We start from the raw sequence: 17,847 nt of genomic DNA, 5'->3' as shown, positions 1-17,847 counted from the left end.
GCTAACACCCTTAATCAACATGAGTGTGCCCCAAACTGTAGCGATGCGTGGATTTCTTTTCTTCTCCTTCCGTTTCTTCTTGGCAAATTTTGGGCTGGCACACTGGGGAAACGTTGTTTTGGCTGTGGCACACCGCCAACTGCGTTATTGGCTGAGACACATTGCGAATTCAGGTTTCTTTGTTGTAACACACCACGCGCAGTAAACAATCATTTTCCCTGGTTTTGGACAGAGAACATTAGGTGACTGTACGAGTTTGCCCCTAGCTGAGTCAAGTGGTGCGACCCAACCCAATAAGCCCCACCCGGTCGCTGCCTCATCCCCCACACCGTCTTCTTCTTCCCCAGTCGGTCGGCTTCCTCTCTTCTCTCTCTCGCTCTTGTCGCATGAAACCCTAGCACTCGATGCATCGACAGGAGGGGAAGATGGCTTCGAGCTCGAAGACAGAGGCTGCCTCGAGCGCGCCATCTTTGGACGCGTTTAGGGATGGCACAAGCAACCTTCCCCTGGTCGATTGCAGCAAGTGTGGAGCTCAGTTGATTGGCCTAGTGTCGAAGCAGGACAAGAGCTTTGGGCAGAGGTTCTGTTGATGCAAAAGTGGATCTGCAAACACAAAGGGCTAATACCCGAATCGATATCCAAAGCGTGCCAGTCGATTTGACCTGTTAATCGACAAGGATGAAGATACAAGCACTTTGGTCCTGACAACAGCGATACGCCCGGAAGTCACGGCCAAGAGGTACTCACACGGAACTCGAGAATCGCCGAAGGTTGCACTGAAGCGATGCAACTCGCCGAATCAATGAGAACTCGTAAAAAGAAAAAATATGCAAATTGACGAAGTCGCCGAAAAGTAAGTAGATGCAAATAGGAGTAAAAATTGGTTTTGATATTGATTTTTTATATATTCTTTGATTACATTGCCCTTCAATCTATATTTATACCCTGATCTAAAGAGACATAACCAAATACGACTAGGACACCAAGTCCATATCTAAGGAAACACGTGACTCTTACATGAATCATACTCTAACAAATATAGAAAAGGAAATCAACCCCTATCTATTTCCCTGTCCGCCTCAATTACGATGGAATTCTCACCGACCTCCTTTCCATCGGCATACTTCCTGTTTCATCGGCAGTAGCTTTCAAGCCTTCCTTCATCGGCATCGACAATAACATCTCCAACCTTATCGGCAACGCCCGAGTCTAAATCAACCTTTCCATCGATCACCACCATTCATCGACAACCATCTTTACAAGCTGATTTTCATCGGCTGTCAGCATATACAGTAACTTTCCTTCTGCCGATTAGCCCACTCTGATCATTTTGACACGTGCAAAAAACGGTGTCAACACATGCCCCCCAATTTTGGAGTATAAAACCATTAATGCTCCGAAATTTACTCCAGATAACGTTTGCCTTCGCCCAATTACCGTAACTCATCCTCCAAACCAAAACTTGATCTGTTATCAAATCTAATCAAATCTAGTCCTGATTCACGCACCTCAGTAAATATCGCACAATTTCCAACCACTCTTGCCCTGATTATGGTTAAGATACCGAAACAATAATCCATCGGCAAGATCCTAACATAATAATGCCGCCATTTTCAGAATTAAAATATCCTGTACCGAGATCTCTTCCAAATCATGATTACTTGCCATCAAATCATCTGCACAATCCCTTGATTATCGTGCGAACAGTTACCATATCCATCTGAACCACCTCGACCTACATGCGCGCGGCATAGAGATAAGTCTAGAATACCCCTACTCCAAGCGGCTTATAAATAGATTTCTCCGGAACCCTCGTTTTCTACCCTCAGACTCCAATCTTTGGCACTCTCTCTTTCCGGCGGCGACTCCGACGAACAACCGCGCGGCCTCAACCAACAAGAACTTTTCTCCAGCGTCAACCTCGAGTCTCCAGCTCGTGCCCCCATCTACCTCAAGATAATGGCAATCAACTTTGACGTCCCTGCGGTTCGTTCCACTTCCGTTACTTTTTACCTTGATTCCTCTGGTCTTTGCGAGTTCATACAGTTGGTAATTTTTCTCTTTTTCTTTGTTCTTCGAATCCTCTAAACTTAGGAACTTCACAATAAATTAGTTATTCCAACCGATCAGCCGCATGTCCAATGCCTAGGACCAATGGGCAACCCAGATCCAACTGATCTGATTAATGCAGAGGTTAACAGAATCCCTTTTAGAGCCCAAAATTTCTCTCTGAATTTATGGAAAGATACATTCCGATCTTGGCCCAAAACCACCAAAGGGTGGAAAGATTGGTACTTGAGGGTCAACAGATCAATGCAAGTACACTGGGCAGAACGGAAGCTAGACCAATGCATTAGGCTATCCATTGCCGATATGCAAAAGAACGAGTCAATGATGATTGCAGCTGCTTACTTCTGGTCAGACACAACAAACACTTTTATGTTTGGACATGGCCCAGCTACTCCCACACTTGCCGATGTCTACATGCTCACTGGCTTGGACATTTCAACTGCCGATGAAGGCTCCATCTATGGCAGAAAATCTGAATATAGGGTGAATACCCGCAACATCGGCGGTTGGACAGGATATATTCAAGAATGCCAGAGGACTGGGACAGTTAACCAGAGGGAACATGCCACATTCTTGAATATGTGGTTAGAAAAATTTATCTTCTGTGGTCGATCAGTAGGACCAACCAATGCCTTCCTCCCCGCGGCTGAACTTTTGGCCAATGGTGTAAGGTTCCCTCTTGGCCGATACCTTCTGAGCTCCACTTATCATCTTCTTCATCAAGTATCTCAAAAACTTTTGCTTGGCGAACCCATCGGCAACTTAGGAGGCCCGTGGTGGTTTATCAACATGTGGCTGAATGCCCATATGCACAAACATTTGCAATGGGACTTCTTTGCCCAACAATTCCCACGAGAAATTGCCGAAGACCACGTGCTTGGGGATGAGGAATCGGCAACACGCTCACCCCTCAATTTTGGTGAAGCCATAATTGTTCTCCCTGGAACAGAGGCCAATGAAGACCAGATCGGCAGATTCTTCCAAAGCTTCTACAATGGTCTTTCTTGTGATCATAGGGCCTGGGTACCTTATCTTGACGAAGAAAACAGATTCCCCATTCTTTTCAATTTTGCCGATGACACTCTGAACCAGGATAATGAACTCATGATGGCCATCATTACTCCCAGGGCAATCCCAGTAAACACATTCGGTAGCGGGAAAAACACCAATATCATGTATGAATTTTACAATCCATCGGCAGTATCCCGTCAATTAGCTTTTGGGCAACTGCCAATCAAACTTTGTTTTGCCGATGTGATCAAACCTAGAGAAACAATCACCTGCGGAACAGATTGGAGTAGGGTAGTGCAACTCTCCCCCGATGTCGATACTACAGATGTCGATCTATCCATCTGGACGCCAGTATCTTTCATCACCGAATCATATAAGCAATGGTGGCGAGAGTGGAGGGAACAACTGTTTGCAACATCTGCTCACACATATCGGCACATGATCGACCCTGAATACGCCATTCCCGATGACGCAGTAAGTTTCTTTTAACTCCCCTCTGCTTTTTCCTTTCATATATCGGTAACTAACTTTCTCGTGACAGGTTAACAACCCAGCACCATCTATGAGCAAAAGTGGGAAACCCTTCGATCTTCGGCCTGTTTCCCCGATATCACCGATCGGCTACAATGCCCCCACCTTAGCTGCTTTGACTCACCAGAAGACCCGTGCCAAGACCATCACCTCCAAGTCCAAATTGGCTACAGCTAGGGCCACTCCATTGGCTGCTGCTACAACCCTGATCAAGGCATTCAAGGTAACAACCCTGTTTATTTCTACCCATGCCAATCACAAACTGTATTAACATTAATCATCAGGGTGTAAGAGCCGCTGCTGGATCATCATCGGCAATTCCTCCAACATCAAGCACCACTACCTCTGACAAACCTTCAGAGGTATTCCTTTAATTTCACATTTTATCTGTTAAATATCATACCTTACACTTGTTTTGCAGCAACAAATGGGTACATCGGCAAGTGTACTAGATGTTTAAGCTCCACAACCAACAAGTGCCGATGCCCCCCAGCCAACTGTTGCTGAGGACCAAGCAAAGCGCAAAGCCTTAACAGATGCCGAGGCACAGCCAAAACGACAAAAGTCCATGTCGATCCCCACATCTGCCCCAACGTCTGCAAGCCGGCCAGAATCAGCCGATGCAACTAAGCAAACAGTCAATCCTCCTGTACAGGACATACCATCGGTCATCATTCCCCAAGGGCCAACCACCGATGAGGCCACAGAGGATATCCCATCGGCAAGCTCAGCCGATCCTCCACATGGCATACTCCAGGCTGCTTCCTCCAGCCAAGTACAGGAAATTGCCTTGAAACAGGTAAGCCAATTGACCTAGTCGATTTATAACATTCATACTTATCCTCAACTGACCTCTTTCTCTTTTTCTCAGGAACAAGACTCCCCAAATAGCCTATTTTCCTTTGCCATTGACGTTTCTGACGATGATGGAGAGGAAACAAGTTCTTCCCTTGCACTGGGAACAATATCGGCAGAAATTAAGTCCAAGTTGGAAGCTCTCCTGGACTTGTTACAGTAGGATACCGCCCAACTGGTAGATGACTCGGACCCCGCAAAGGCAATTTTCAAAACAATCCGTGGCCAGGTCCCTGCCGATGTTGAAGAAGCACTCTTCCCAGCAGCCCATTTAGAAAGCCGCCAACTGCAATATCAACGGGCTGCTCAACGCATTGCCGATAGAGCAGCTCAGGCTCAACTCAAAGAAGAGATGCTACAATTGAAACAGATTGCCGATGAGAAGCACAAGGGCATCGGCAGCTTGCAGACTTCGGGCGCTGAACTTAAGCAGAAAATCTTAGATTTATCGGCAAAGAGGATGGCTCTATTGGCTGAATTGAAAGAAGTCGAGGCAGCCTTAACTCATGCCCAACAAGAAGAAAACCAGCTACCCGATGCCATCAAGGCCCTTCAGCAAGAAAGAGACATCCAGGCTCGCAAAGCCTTGGCCATGAAGAAAAAACTCAAGCCTGTGGAGGGTGCTGCCGATGAAGACATCAAAGAAATGAAGGAAGCCGACCAGATTCGCCTGCGTGCGATATTGGCTATCCAATCCTTGTTAAACTTGTAAATCTTGTCTATTGCATCGGCACTTTATGAGACATTGACATCCTTGTATAATTTTAGCCGATAGGACCGTTATCGGCACTTATACTTTTATGCATCCATCCAGATACTAGGGTAATATTTCTTTAAATATTTTCCATTTAATGCTCTGGGAAACATAACCCCTTCGAGGGTTTCTAGAATATAGGCGTTACCAGGAACAGACTGATTTACCCGATATGGACCTTCCCAATTAGGAGACCACTTTCCAAACTTTGAACTTTTAGTCCCAATCGGTAAAATCAATTTCCAGACCAGATCTCCATCGGCAAACTCCTTTACCTTCACCTTCTTGTCATACCATCTGGCTACTCTTTTCTTATTTTCTTCGATGCTAGCTAAAGCCCTTAACCGATGACCCGCCACATCTTCCAACTCATCCTTCATAAGAGTATCATAATCATCGGCTGTCAGCTGATTTTGAGAACGTATTCGCCTAGAGCCAATTTTAATTTCCCAAGGCAATACTGCGTCGTGTCCATATACTAACTGATAAGGCGTTACCTTGGTTGTACCATGACATGACATCCGATATGACCACAAGGCTTCATTTAATACTGTATGCCACCTCTTAGGATTTTCTTTAATTTTGCGCTTAATGAGTTTGATGATCCCTTTGTTAGAAGCCTCAGCCTGACCGTTAGCTTGAGCATAATATGGAGAAGAATTTAAAACTTTAATTCCCATATCCACAACAAACTCATCAAATTCTCCCGATGTAAACATAGTACCCTGATCGGTAGTGATAGTTTGAGGAATACCAATCGGTAAACAATATGCTCTTTCACAAAATCAATCATATTAGCCGATGTCACCTTTTTTAAAGGAATTGCCTCAACCCATTTTGTGAAATAATCGGTAGCAACCAGAATAAATTTATGTCCTTTGCTCGATGGCGGATAAATCTGACCGATGAGATCGATAGCCCACCCCCAGAACGGCCAAGGTTTAATTATAGGGTTCATAGCCGATGCAGGTGCTCTTTGAATATTACCAAATTTTTGACATCCCTGACATCCTTTAAAATATTTAAAACAATCTTCAAGAATAGTCGGCCAATAGTATCCATTCCTTCTGATCATCCACTTCATCTTGAAAGCCGATTGATGCGCTCCACACACTCCTTCATGAATTTCACCCATCAAAGTTTTTGATTCATCACTGCTAACACATCTGAGTAAAACTCCATCTATAGTTCGATAATATAATTCATCATCGAGGAGCACATACTTGGTAGCTTGGAACCTTATACGTCTTTCAACCTTTTTATATGGGTCCTTCAAATAATCGACAATCTCCTTTCTCCAGTCATCGGTATCGACTGCCGATGTTAGCACTTCCTGAATAGGCTGATACCCTGAAGCATGCTGAGCTAGTCGATTAGCCTCCTCATTATGCAGTCGAGAAATATGTTCAAGATGAAAATCTCTAAACCCTTTCAACAATTGCAAGCATCTTTCATAATACGAAATTAAAACTTCACTTCGGCATTCATAAATCCCAGCCAATTGATTTATAACTAGCATAGAATCACCAAAGATTTCAACAGCATTGGCACGTATCTCCTTCAGCAATTCTAACCCTTTTATCAAGGCTTGGTATTCAGCCTGATTGTTTGTTGATGTAGCAACAATCGGCCATGAAAACTCATACTTCCTTCCTTGAGGTGAAATCAACACAATGCCGATACCTGCTCCTTCACCACATGTGGACCCATCGAAGAAAAGTGTCCAAGGAGCAACCTCCAGAGAGTCCACTGTATTACAATGCTGAGTGACAAAATCAGCCATAACTTGCCCCTTAACTGCCTTAGTCGATTCGTAACGTAGTTCAAATTCTGATAATGCTAAAATCCACTTGCCGATTCTACCACTTAATATCGGCATCGACAGCATATACTTGACTACGTCGTCTTTGCATATGACCGTACATTCGGCAGATAACAAATAATGTCTTAATTTGACACAAGAAAAGTATAAACATAGACATAATTTTTCGATGGCCGAATACCTTGTCTCAGCATCCACTAATCTTCTGCTCAAATAATAAATAACACATTCTTTCCCTTCAAATTCTTGAATAAGAGCTGAACCAATAACGGTATCATCAGTTGACAAATACAACCTGAAAGGTTTCCCGTGTTGAGGCAGAACTAGCACTGGAGGATTTGTTAAATATTTCTTAATTTCATCTAGGGCTAACTGCTGCTTAGCTCCCCATACAAATTCCTGATCGGCTTTCAATTTAAGTAATGGACTAAAAGCCTTGATCTTACCCGACAGATTATATATGAATCTTCTAATGAAATTAATCTTACCGATCAAAGATTGCAATCCAGTTTTATTGGCAGGAGCAACCACCTTGTTAATTGCATCAATAGACTTCCTACTGATTTCGATGCCCCGCTGATGCACCATAAAACCCAAGAATTGACCTGCCAATACACCAAATGCACATTTATTAGGATTCATCTTCAATCCATGCTTCCTTGTGCACTCCAGTATCTTTCGTAGATCGGCTAGATGTTTTGTGATATCTCCAGACTTAATCACTACATCATCAATGTAAATCTCCACTAATGTGCCGATGTATTCATGAAAAATAAAGTTCATAGCTCTTTGATAAGTAGCGCCGGCATTTTTCAAACCAAACGTCATGACTATCCACTCAAACAACCCTACATGACCTGGACATCTGAAAGCAGTCTTGGGAATATCCTCTTCAGCCATGAATATTTGATTGTAACCTGCATTACCATCCATGAAGCTGATAATTTGATGTCCGGCTGCAGCATCAATCAACAAATCAGTAATCGGCATTGGATAGCCATCCATCGGTGTGGCTTTGTTGAGATTCCTGAAATCAATACAAACACGAAGTTTTCCATTCTTCTTATAAACAGGAACCACATTAGAGATCCACTCTGCATATCGACACTGCTGAATAAACTTTGCCTCAATTAATTTAGTTATTTCAGCCTTAATATCAGGAAGTATATTAGGGTTGCATCGACGCGCTGGCTGCTGATGTGGCCGAAATCCAGATTTGATAGGTAACCGATGTTCAACTATCGATCGGTCTAATCCAGGCATCTCAGTATAATCCCAAGCAAAACAATCTTTATACTCTTTTAACAAATCAGTTATTTGCTGCTTACACTTGGAATCTAACTTATCACTAATAAAAGTAGGTCTTGGCCTATCGCCATCATCAATATCTACTTCTACTAAATCATCTGCCGATGTGAACCCTTGACCTAATTTTCCATCATCGGCAAACCTATCCATTAAAACTCTTCTTCAGAACCGACTGCTTGGATCGGTGGAATTTCATAATCAGCAACTCTAAGTAACTCTTTTTCCCAAACTTCTCCTGATATGCATTTAATTCGCTAATAAGTATCTGATTCTGCTGATGCGATGATATAAGAAGAATCACCAGGGACAACCTCAATCTTATCCCCAATCCACTGTACGAGGCATTGATGCATTGTAGAAGGAACACAACAATTAGCATGAATCCAATCCCTCCCTAGAAGCAGATTATATGCACCCTTGCCATTAATAACAAAGAATGTTGTCGGCAAGGTTTTGCTGCCGATGGTCAATTCAACGCATACTGCCCCTTTAGCCGGTGACACATTGCCTTCAAAATCCTTCAGCATCATATCGGTTTTGGTCAAGTCTTGATCTCCCTTACCAAGTTTCCGATACATCACATAAGGCATAATATTAATCGCAGCCCCTCCATCGATAAGTATCTTAGATACAGGCTGCCCATCAACTCTGCCTTTCACAAACAAAGCCTTAAGATGCTGTCTCCAACCCTCCTGCTGCCTTCGATGAGTAATCACAATGCCAGGTCGAGGAGGATTTTTGGAACTACTGCTTTCTCCCAGCAAACCCTTACTTTTTGCATCATCGGTAGTTATCCGATGTTGGGGATCCACTGATGTGTTTTTCTCAGCAGCTTCTGACGTCAATACCTTGGTCTTCCCTTTGGCCTCCAACATATTTGCTGGAAAAGGGTGTTGATCAATTTTCATCGGCTTCTGGGCCTTGGAAGTACCAAACTTAATTCTCCCAGATTCAATAGCCGATTGTAACTGTTGCCTGAACACCTTGCACTCATTTGTACTGTGTGAAGTTGCATTGTGCCATTTGCAGTACAAGATCTTCTTCAACTCTTCTGCCGATGGGATCACATGATTAGGTGACAGCTTAATTTGGCCCTCTTGAAGCAGAAGATCAAATATCTTGTCGGCCTTGGTGATATCAAAGGTAAACTTTTCTGGCTCTTTCTGACCAAAGGGACAGGATATCGGCTTTTTGTTCTTAACCCACTCAGCTAAGCCGATAACTGGTTCTTCATCAGAATCAGAATCTCCTACTTCTTCAACAAATGATACTTTTTTACTCCAATTCTTTTTAGGTTCAAAAACCCTAGTATCTTGATCAGAGATCCTTTGCACAAGATGACTGAGGCTTTCAAACTCCTGAGAAGCATATCTGTCTTTAAGATGTGGCAATAACCCTTGGAAAGCCAGATCGGCAAGCTGCCGGTCATCCAGCACCAGGCTGTAGCACTTATTTTTTACATCTCGTAGCCTTTGCACAAAGCTTTCTACCGATTCATTATTACGCTGTCTCAATTTTACTAAATCGGTAAGCTTCTTTTTATAGATTCCAGCAAAGAAATACTTATGAAATTGTTTTTCAAGATCAACCCAAGTAATAATAGAATTTGGTGGTAATGAAATGAACAATGTAAATGCTGATCCAGACAAAGATGATGAAAATAGCCGAACTCTTAATTTATTTCTGCTAGCTGCCTCTCCACATTGAATAATGAAGCGATTGACATGTTCCATTGTTGATGTATCATCTTGCCCAGAGAATTTAGTGAAATCTGGTACCTTGTACCGATTTGGGAGAGGAATTAAATCATATGCACGAGGGTATGGAGTCCGATGAGAATAAGTATTGACCTTGGGCTTTATCCCAAACTGATCCTTCATAATTTCTGCTATCTTATCGGCCCAAAAAGCATCAGCCTCCTGCTGACGAACTGGCTGAATTTCTACAGGAGGTACCTGCTGATATCCCTCCACATATCTTTGCGGCCCACAATCTCCAGCAATAGGCATATTTGCCGTTACTTGTGGTCCATTAACCTGCTGGAAAGGATTCATCGACTGAGCTGCCGATGCTTGATTCTGGAAACCAGCTTGCATATGACCTTGTTGAATCCCTGCAACCTGCTGATTTTGTTGAACTGTATGTTGAACAGGTAACTGTCCTGACCAACCATTATTAGAACTCATCGGTACAAAACTTACCGATGGCTGGTAATTTGCTGACATTATTGGATAATTATAACCAGCTTGAGGCATGAAATGAACCCCAGTTTGACTCATAGCAGGGGCTTTCTGCTACATCGGCCATAAGCTTGCCAATGGACTTGAATTGGGTGTTTGAACCAAAGGCATCTGGAAACCTCCTGGAGTTGGTTCCACAGTAGTTGCTGTGGCATATTGAGGCACTTGAGTCATCGGCGAAACAGCCGATGGTATAGGAGCTTTCCCTACTGCATCAAACACTTGAGGTAACCCAGGATTGAAAGCAGATGACTCCGGAGGCATACCATATCCCCACCAATTAGCAGGAATCTGGCTATTCTTAGACATAGGGGCGGACATAGCTGATGCCGATAGATCTGTATTAAGCTGAACTCGTCCTCCTGGTAGTACCGAATCTGATCGTATTGGTGTAGATTGAATATTAGGTAAACCTGCCGATACTGGAGGAGAAGTAACTTCTGTACCCACAACGGCCGAGGGAGCCGATGGAGTATTGACAGATGCCGGCTCTGGTTGGTGATAGGCAGGCCCAACGTAATGCGGTGACGCTTGTCCTTCTTTGAGAGTTCGAACCACAACATTATGAACAGTATTGGACAGCACATTGGAATGATTAATCAAAGCATGATTTACTGTAGAATTAACCATCTCTTGAAGTTTACCAGGATTGGAGTCAAAAGTAACCTGCCGAGGCAACGACAAATCTTGCTTCTGGATAACTTGTCCACTCTTGTTCAGGCTAAACAATTTCAGACAAAGCTGCTTGTATTCTTCTACAGCCTTTTCCATAGCCTGCCTCTGCTCTTCCTTAACATCTTCTTTTGATACCGCGATAATGTTCCCTGAATCGATCTCAGAATTGAACATATTGATCGGATTGATTGGTCCCACAGGGCGTGCCAAAAGATGTGTTGATGCAAAAGTGGATCTGCAAACACAAAGGGCTAATACCCGAATCGATATCCAAAGCGTGCCAGTCGATTTGACCTGTTAATCGATAAGGATGAAGATACAAGCACTTTGGTCCTGACAACAGCGATACGCCCGGAAGTCACGGCCAAGAGGTACTCACACGGAACTCGAGAATCGCCGAAGGTTGCACTGAAGCGATGCAACTCGCCGAATCAATGAGAACTCGTAAAAAGAAAAAATATGCAAATTGACGAAGTCGCCGAAAAGTAAGTAGATGCAAATAGGAGTAAAAATTGGTTTTGATATTGATTTTTTATATATTCTTTGATTACATTGCCCTTCAATCTATATTTATACCCTGATCTAAAGAGACATAACCAAATACGACTAGGACACCAAGTCCATATCTAAGGAAACACGTGACTCTTACATGAATCATACTCTAACAAATATAGAAAAGGAAATCAACCCCTATCTATTTCCCTGTCCGCCTCAATTACGATGGAATTCTCATCGACCTCCTTTCCATCGGCATACTTCCTGTTTCATCGGCAGTAGCTTTCAAGCCTCCCTTCATCGGCATCGACAATAACATCTCCAACCTTATCGGCAACGCCCGAGTCTAAATCAACCTTTCCATCGATCACCACCATTCATCGGCAACCATCTTTACAAGCTGATTTTCATCAGCTGTCAGCATATACAGTAACTTTCCTTCTGCCGATTAGCCCACTCTGATCATTTTGACACGTGCAAAAAACGGTGTCAACAGGTTCTACAAGTGTCCTCTAATTAACCATGTACGTTGGTAGATCTGCAATTTTATCCGCCTATTGATGTAGTTGTATGGCCGATTTCATCTGAGCATTGTTCCTCATCTTCTTTTGTTAGTTCTACATGTGGGAGGACCAATACGTTGAGTACCTCATCGGCAAATCCAAGCTTCCACGATGTTTCTCAAAGATCGGTAGAGGGTCGCCATCTCTGGGGTTGACTCAAGCCATGGATCCAAGGATGTCCTCTCAAGAGCTGATTCAAGCCATGGAGTCTTTGAAGGAATCAATTGGAGGATGCACTACCCTGTTAGAAAGCACAACCGCATCTATGAAGGATGCACATGCCGCTTTGAAGAAAATTGTTGATGGCAATCAGTCAATAGGGAGCAACATCGACAAGATAGGCGATCGTTTGCTTGTTTTAGGTCTAGCAATCATGTTCATTGTAGTGCTACTTCTCTTGGTGGTGTTAGTGAAGTGAGCATTGATTTGTTAGAGTTAATGTAGGCATCCTGTGTGAACTTTTAGTTGATGTCTATCACTTATGTCTCCCTTATGTGTCAATGAATGCTATTGTATGTTCTGATGTTCTAATTTGGTTGTCAATGAAGTGTATGTGTTTTAGTGCATGGCAACTACAAAATAGATCAACTGCAAGTCAATCTAGTCTTAACATTACAAGCCATCAAGTTTGGCTTCGAGCCAAGTTACATAACAGCGACAAGTCTGAATTTAAGCCTTCAAGTTTGGCTTATAGCCAAGTCACATAACAACGAAAAGTCTGAATTTAGGCCAATTATGGCTGATTACATTACAAAGGCTACAAAAGCATAGTTCTAGACAACATTAGAAGTCATCTTCCAAAAGCATCATCAGCAGGTTGCAAACACTACACTTGCAATTATTTCACTCAACAAGCACATCCATCACCAGCTGCTTCTTGGCCTTGCCCAGATCTTTCTTCGGCTGCACCTTGTCTCCCTTGCATTGTTTTGCCTTTTTTTCCATTCACTCCCTTCGTACTCTGTCCATCAGTGGATTCTGCACCATCTCTTTCCATCTTCCTCTTGCGACTGTTAACAAATGAAAGACATTAGTACAGTAGAAGCAAATTGTTACAAGTTCAAGGGTAGTGAGATATGTAGCCTCCTAGTGTTGCCTGCAGGACTGTTGGTTAGTAGTGGGGCTGTAATGGTGATGGAACATGCTCCAGTTTGGGATTGTTGGGTTGATGCAGTGCTTGTAGCCTTTGTTTTTTTGTTCCTCTCTTTTTTGGCTTAGGTGCGGCTGGAGGTGGAGCATCACTGTCATACACTGTCTCATTGCAAGTCTTCATCATGTGACCAAATTGTCCACACCTCTTGCACTGTCTCATTCCACTGGTTCTCCCTCCTTCTGCACCCTTTATCCTTCTTGTTCTAGGTCTGCCAGCTGCCCTCTTTAGGATTGGTGGCCATAGTTTGAAACCCATGTCTACCTTGGGCTATTGGTTCCTATCTGTCATAGGCATTACAATTCTGGCATATGCCTTCTTGAACACATCAACAGAGTAGTAGTCATCAATATAGTCCTCTGCACTCTTGTTTCTCAGTGAGTTAATGAAGCAAAGGGCATGAGTGCAGGGGAGCCCAGTGATCTGCCACCTATTACAGCTACATGTTCTGTTATCTAGATCAATAGTGTGTCTCCAGGTCTTTAGCTCTTTAGTTGTGCCTTGAATCTCAGCTGTGTTGTTGTGTCCTCTATGAATGACATAGTTTAGGTTTCTGCTTTTTGCATTCAGATCTTTAGTTACATGAGGAAGGATCTTGTCTATCATCTTGTTGGATAACCTTCTTCTAAGGTCATGCTTCTCCATGATCATCTGCCTTATCCTGTCCATCAGTGGGATGACTGGTTGTGCTTTCTCCTTTCTGATCCAACTATTAAATGTCTCTGCAATATTGTTTGTGACATAGTCACACTTGCTATCCGGTGAGAATCTCCACCTGTTCCACAAATGTTTGTGGTTCTCCTCTATCCATTTTATTGCATTTGGAGAAGCTTTCTGCATGGTCTTGTAGTGATGCTCATAGTGCTTCTTGTTAAAAGCTCTACATGCAGGCCAAAGGTGTTTCTTGAAAACAGCCCCTCTATACCTCTTCTGAAAGTTCTTCACTAGATGCCTCATACACTCTCTATGTTCCACTCCATTTGAAAACACAGCTGTAACTGCACTATCTATACCCTTGCCTGCATCTGTGGATATCACAAGTCTAGGAGGTGAGCCTATTGCAGTCTGAAGCTTTTCAAAAAACCACTTCCAGCTATCTGCGGACTCTGACTCAAACACCCCATATGCAACTGGAAATAGCCAGCCGTGACCATCAACTGCTGAAGCTGATGCCAATTGACCCCTCCACCTTCCTATCAAAACAGTGGAGTCAACACCTAAAAATGGTCTGCAACCATTGAGAAACCCATCTACACAAGCCTTCAATGCAATAAACATCCTCGTAAACCTCATCTTTTTACCACCAGGAGCATACTCTATCTCCACTATGCTTCCAGGGTTGGTCCTCCCTACATCTGCTTTGAAACTAAAAGCATTAGCAAAATTGTCATTCCACTTTCCCATTATTTGCTCTAGAGCCAACCTTCTCCCATCCCAAACCACGTAGTAAGATAGCATGATCTTGAACTTCTTCTCCAGATCTTTCTTTAGTTCTGCAGCTCCAGTATTTGGTTGATCCCTAAGAATGTCAATGACTCTGTCTCTGACCCATTTGTTGGTAGCCATGCAGTTCTGGTCAAGCTTGGAAGTGCTAGCACAGTTATGCTTAGCATGGAGCTTTTTTATCTGCAACAAAAAAGAAGGGCTAAATCAGCTTACAAGGGCATGAAACAAACAATACACCACATATAACTATAAATTACATAGTTAAAAGTAGGTATGGTGACCTGCCATGTCTTGCCATCCTGCAGCTCAGAAGCATGAATCCTCCACCTACACTTCTTCTTTTTGCTACTTCTGCCCTTGCAGAACCCTCTGTACCTTTTAGCCTCACTATAATGTGCATCAATTTCAAACTCATTAAGAACAACAAACTGCCTAATTGCCCTCTTAAAAGTATCTCCATCTTCAAATGTGACACCAAGAGCAATGGTTGGGTTCTCTAGGTCAGTCACATGTTCAACAATCTCACATCCAGCTTCATCATCAACAAAAAGGTCATCCAACTCACTACAGTCACCATCAGTTGATTGCCCCTCATGTTCTAGCTGTTCTTCAACATCAGATAAATATGGATGCTCATCATTTAGACCCACATATTCTACCTCATCCTCATCCCATGGTTCCTCATCATCTGAGAGATCCCTTTTCCTTCCCTTACCTCTCTTAGACTTAGCCTTGGTTTTGGTAGTCCCTGTCTCTGCATTGTTAGCTACGACATCTTCTGTCTCATCCTCAGCAACATACTCAATCAAAGCCAGAGGGAGGGGCTCTGTGGCAACACTAGCACTGCCGACATGATGTGTAGAAGGTTCAACAGATACACTTTGGCTGTGCTCAACTGTCACTGTGTCATAAACTGCCACAAACAGAGGCAACCTCCTCATCTCCCAATACAGGTCCATTGCATCCATCAAGCTGGCATCAGAAGTTACATTGGTGAAAGCGGACACAGTCCTGTTCCAATAGCAAACTGATATTCCTTGATTCGAACCATGCTTCACTCTCTTTGCTATTTCATCTTTTAGGTCCATCAAGTTGGTTGAATCACGATCAACAACAAGCTCAAGATTTGAATCTGGGTGCACTACATGACTACCATCATCGCAAACCTCGACATAATTTGGAACGCGCGCAGCAATTCTGCACGCCGAACTACTATCCATCCTAAAACAAATGAAAAAAATGGTAGAGAACAATGAAAAGTGATTCATAATTGAAAACCTAAATCGACCCTAAATCGACCGAGGCTTTAACGCATATTGATAACGCCAAATAGAACCAAATCACTTGATGGAGATACACTGAAATAGTTAATTGAACAACTTGCACATCAAATGGCCAAAAATGATTACCCTTCTGGAACCCAACCAAGATTTAGGCCCTTCGATTGCCATTCATTCCTCGGTCCCAAGCGATTCCTACGTTTCTCTGGTGCCATCTCGTCCAACTCCTCTGCTTGGATCTATGGACACATAGCTGCGGAGAGGAAGGTGGCGCCGATTATGGACAAGGAGGGAGCGCGGGTGCGGAGAGGAGGGCAACGGCTAAACTGGTGGCGGTGGTGAGACTGATGGCGGCCAGGGATGGGGAATTGCAAGAGCAGCTAGGTCAACCAGGCAAGTCAAGTCGACCCAGGGGCACCCATTGTCATTTCCAAAAAGTTCTCTGTCCAAAACCAGGGAAAATGATTGTTTACTGCGCGCGGTGTGTTACAACAAAGGAACCCGAATTCGCAATGTGTCTCAGCCAATAACACAGTTGGCGGTGTGCCGCAGCCAAAACAACGTTTCCCCAGTGTGCCAGCCCAAAATTTGCCTTTCTTCTTCTTGCTAAAACCACTCCAGCTCTCACCCCCGTCCTCCGCCGCCCATCCCCACCACTCTTTCCCCCACCCTCCTCTAATCGAAATCGGAGGATTCGGCACCACCGCCCCTGCCCTGCCGCCAGCCTCACCCACCAACAGCGACCAGTCGCCGATCCCACTACCCACCAACCACCTCCACTAGTCGGCCTCCGCCCTCCTCTCTATCTCATTTGGAGCAAAATGCTGACCCCTCGCCCCCTCCACCTACTCTGCCCCCGCCCCATACCGGATGTCCTCCGCCGCCCACTCTGTGGCCCCCTATCGCCTCGCTCGCCGCTATTAGAACCACCACCACTGCTGGTCCCGCTAGTGGAGGATCCAGAAACCGACCAAGAGGTGGGCTAAAACAATACAAAGCTTAAACAATGTATTGACTCAAAGTGCATCTTTCTTACCAAAATATTTTTCCATTCTAATGCCCTACAATATAACTGAATGTGTGAATCACTAAATACTAAAAATTGAAGACGTACATACTCCTCCTTCTAAGCCCAGAGAACACTAGAGGTTCCCCACCGCCTCCCCGAAACACTAACTTGTACAGTTGCCATGAGGAAGACAACGTAGGATGCTGGTTCCAATCACGCATCGATCGCATGCTCACGCGTTGGCAACATCTGGATCGCATTTTCCTTGTTAGGCCGATTTCGTTGTTTCGTTCCGCTTCTAATCGTGCACCTGGATCATCACAACTTATGTCTCTTGTATGCTATATTTTATATATAGGTAATGTCTAGTTTTACACTTTTACTTGGTCAAAAAATGGTGCACTTTAATTATTTAATTTAAAAAAAAACTCTAGCCACTCAGGCTTTCTATTGTGTCTATGACTAATTAGTTTGTATTTAAATCTCTATGACTAATTGGAAAAAAAATTCGATCCATATTGGTTGCTGCTACGCGAAAGCCAAGCAAGTTAACTCTACTGGCCGCCACTAGCCTTCTGGGATTCAACATGCACAGCAATGCTGATGCTGCCCAGCCATTGAGAAACAATGGATTGCGA

The 17,847-nt window shown here is 43.7% G+C and overlaps 1 long non-coding RNA gene and 1 pseudogene across 1 annotated transcript; one reads left to right on the top strand and one right to left on the bottom strand.

The window, feature by feature from the left end:
• Positions 1–435: 435 nt before the first annotated feature.
• On the top strand, positions 436–12,452 carry LOC136487461 (uncharacterized). The gene is made up of 3 exons (XR_010767269.1): positions 436–580; positions 12,258–12,285; positions 12,377–12,452. It is a non-coding gene; the product is annotated as an uncharacterized lncRNA (long non-coding RNA).
• A 719-nt stretch (positions 12,453–13,171) lies between these two features.
• Positions 13,172–16,415, bottom strand: LOC136488092 (uncharacterized; annotated as a pseudogene).
• Positions 16,416–17,847: the final 1,432 nt, after the last annotated feature.

The sequence above is a fragment of the Miscanthus floridulus genome, chromosome 10, assembly GCF_019320115.1.
Source record: "Miscanthus floridulus cultivar M001 chromosome 10, ASM1932011v1, whole genome shotgun sequence".
Taxonomy (NCBI): Eukaryota; Viridiplantae; Streptophyta; class Magnoliopsida; order Poales; family Poaceae; genus Miscanthus; species Miscanthus floridulus.
Note: the sequence above shows the minus strand (reverse complement) of the source record. Positions and strands in the feature narration are given on the sequence as shown.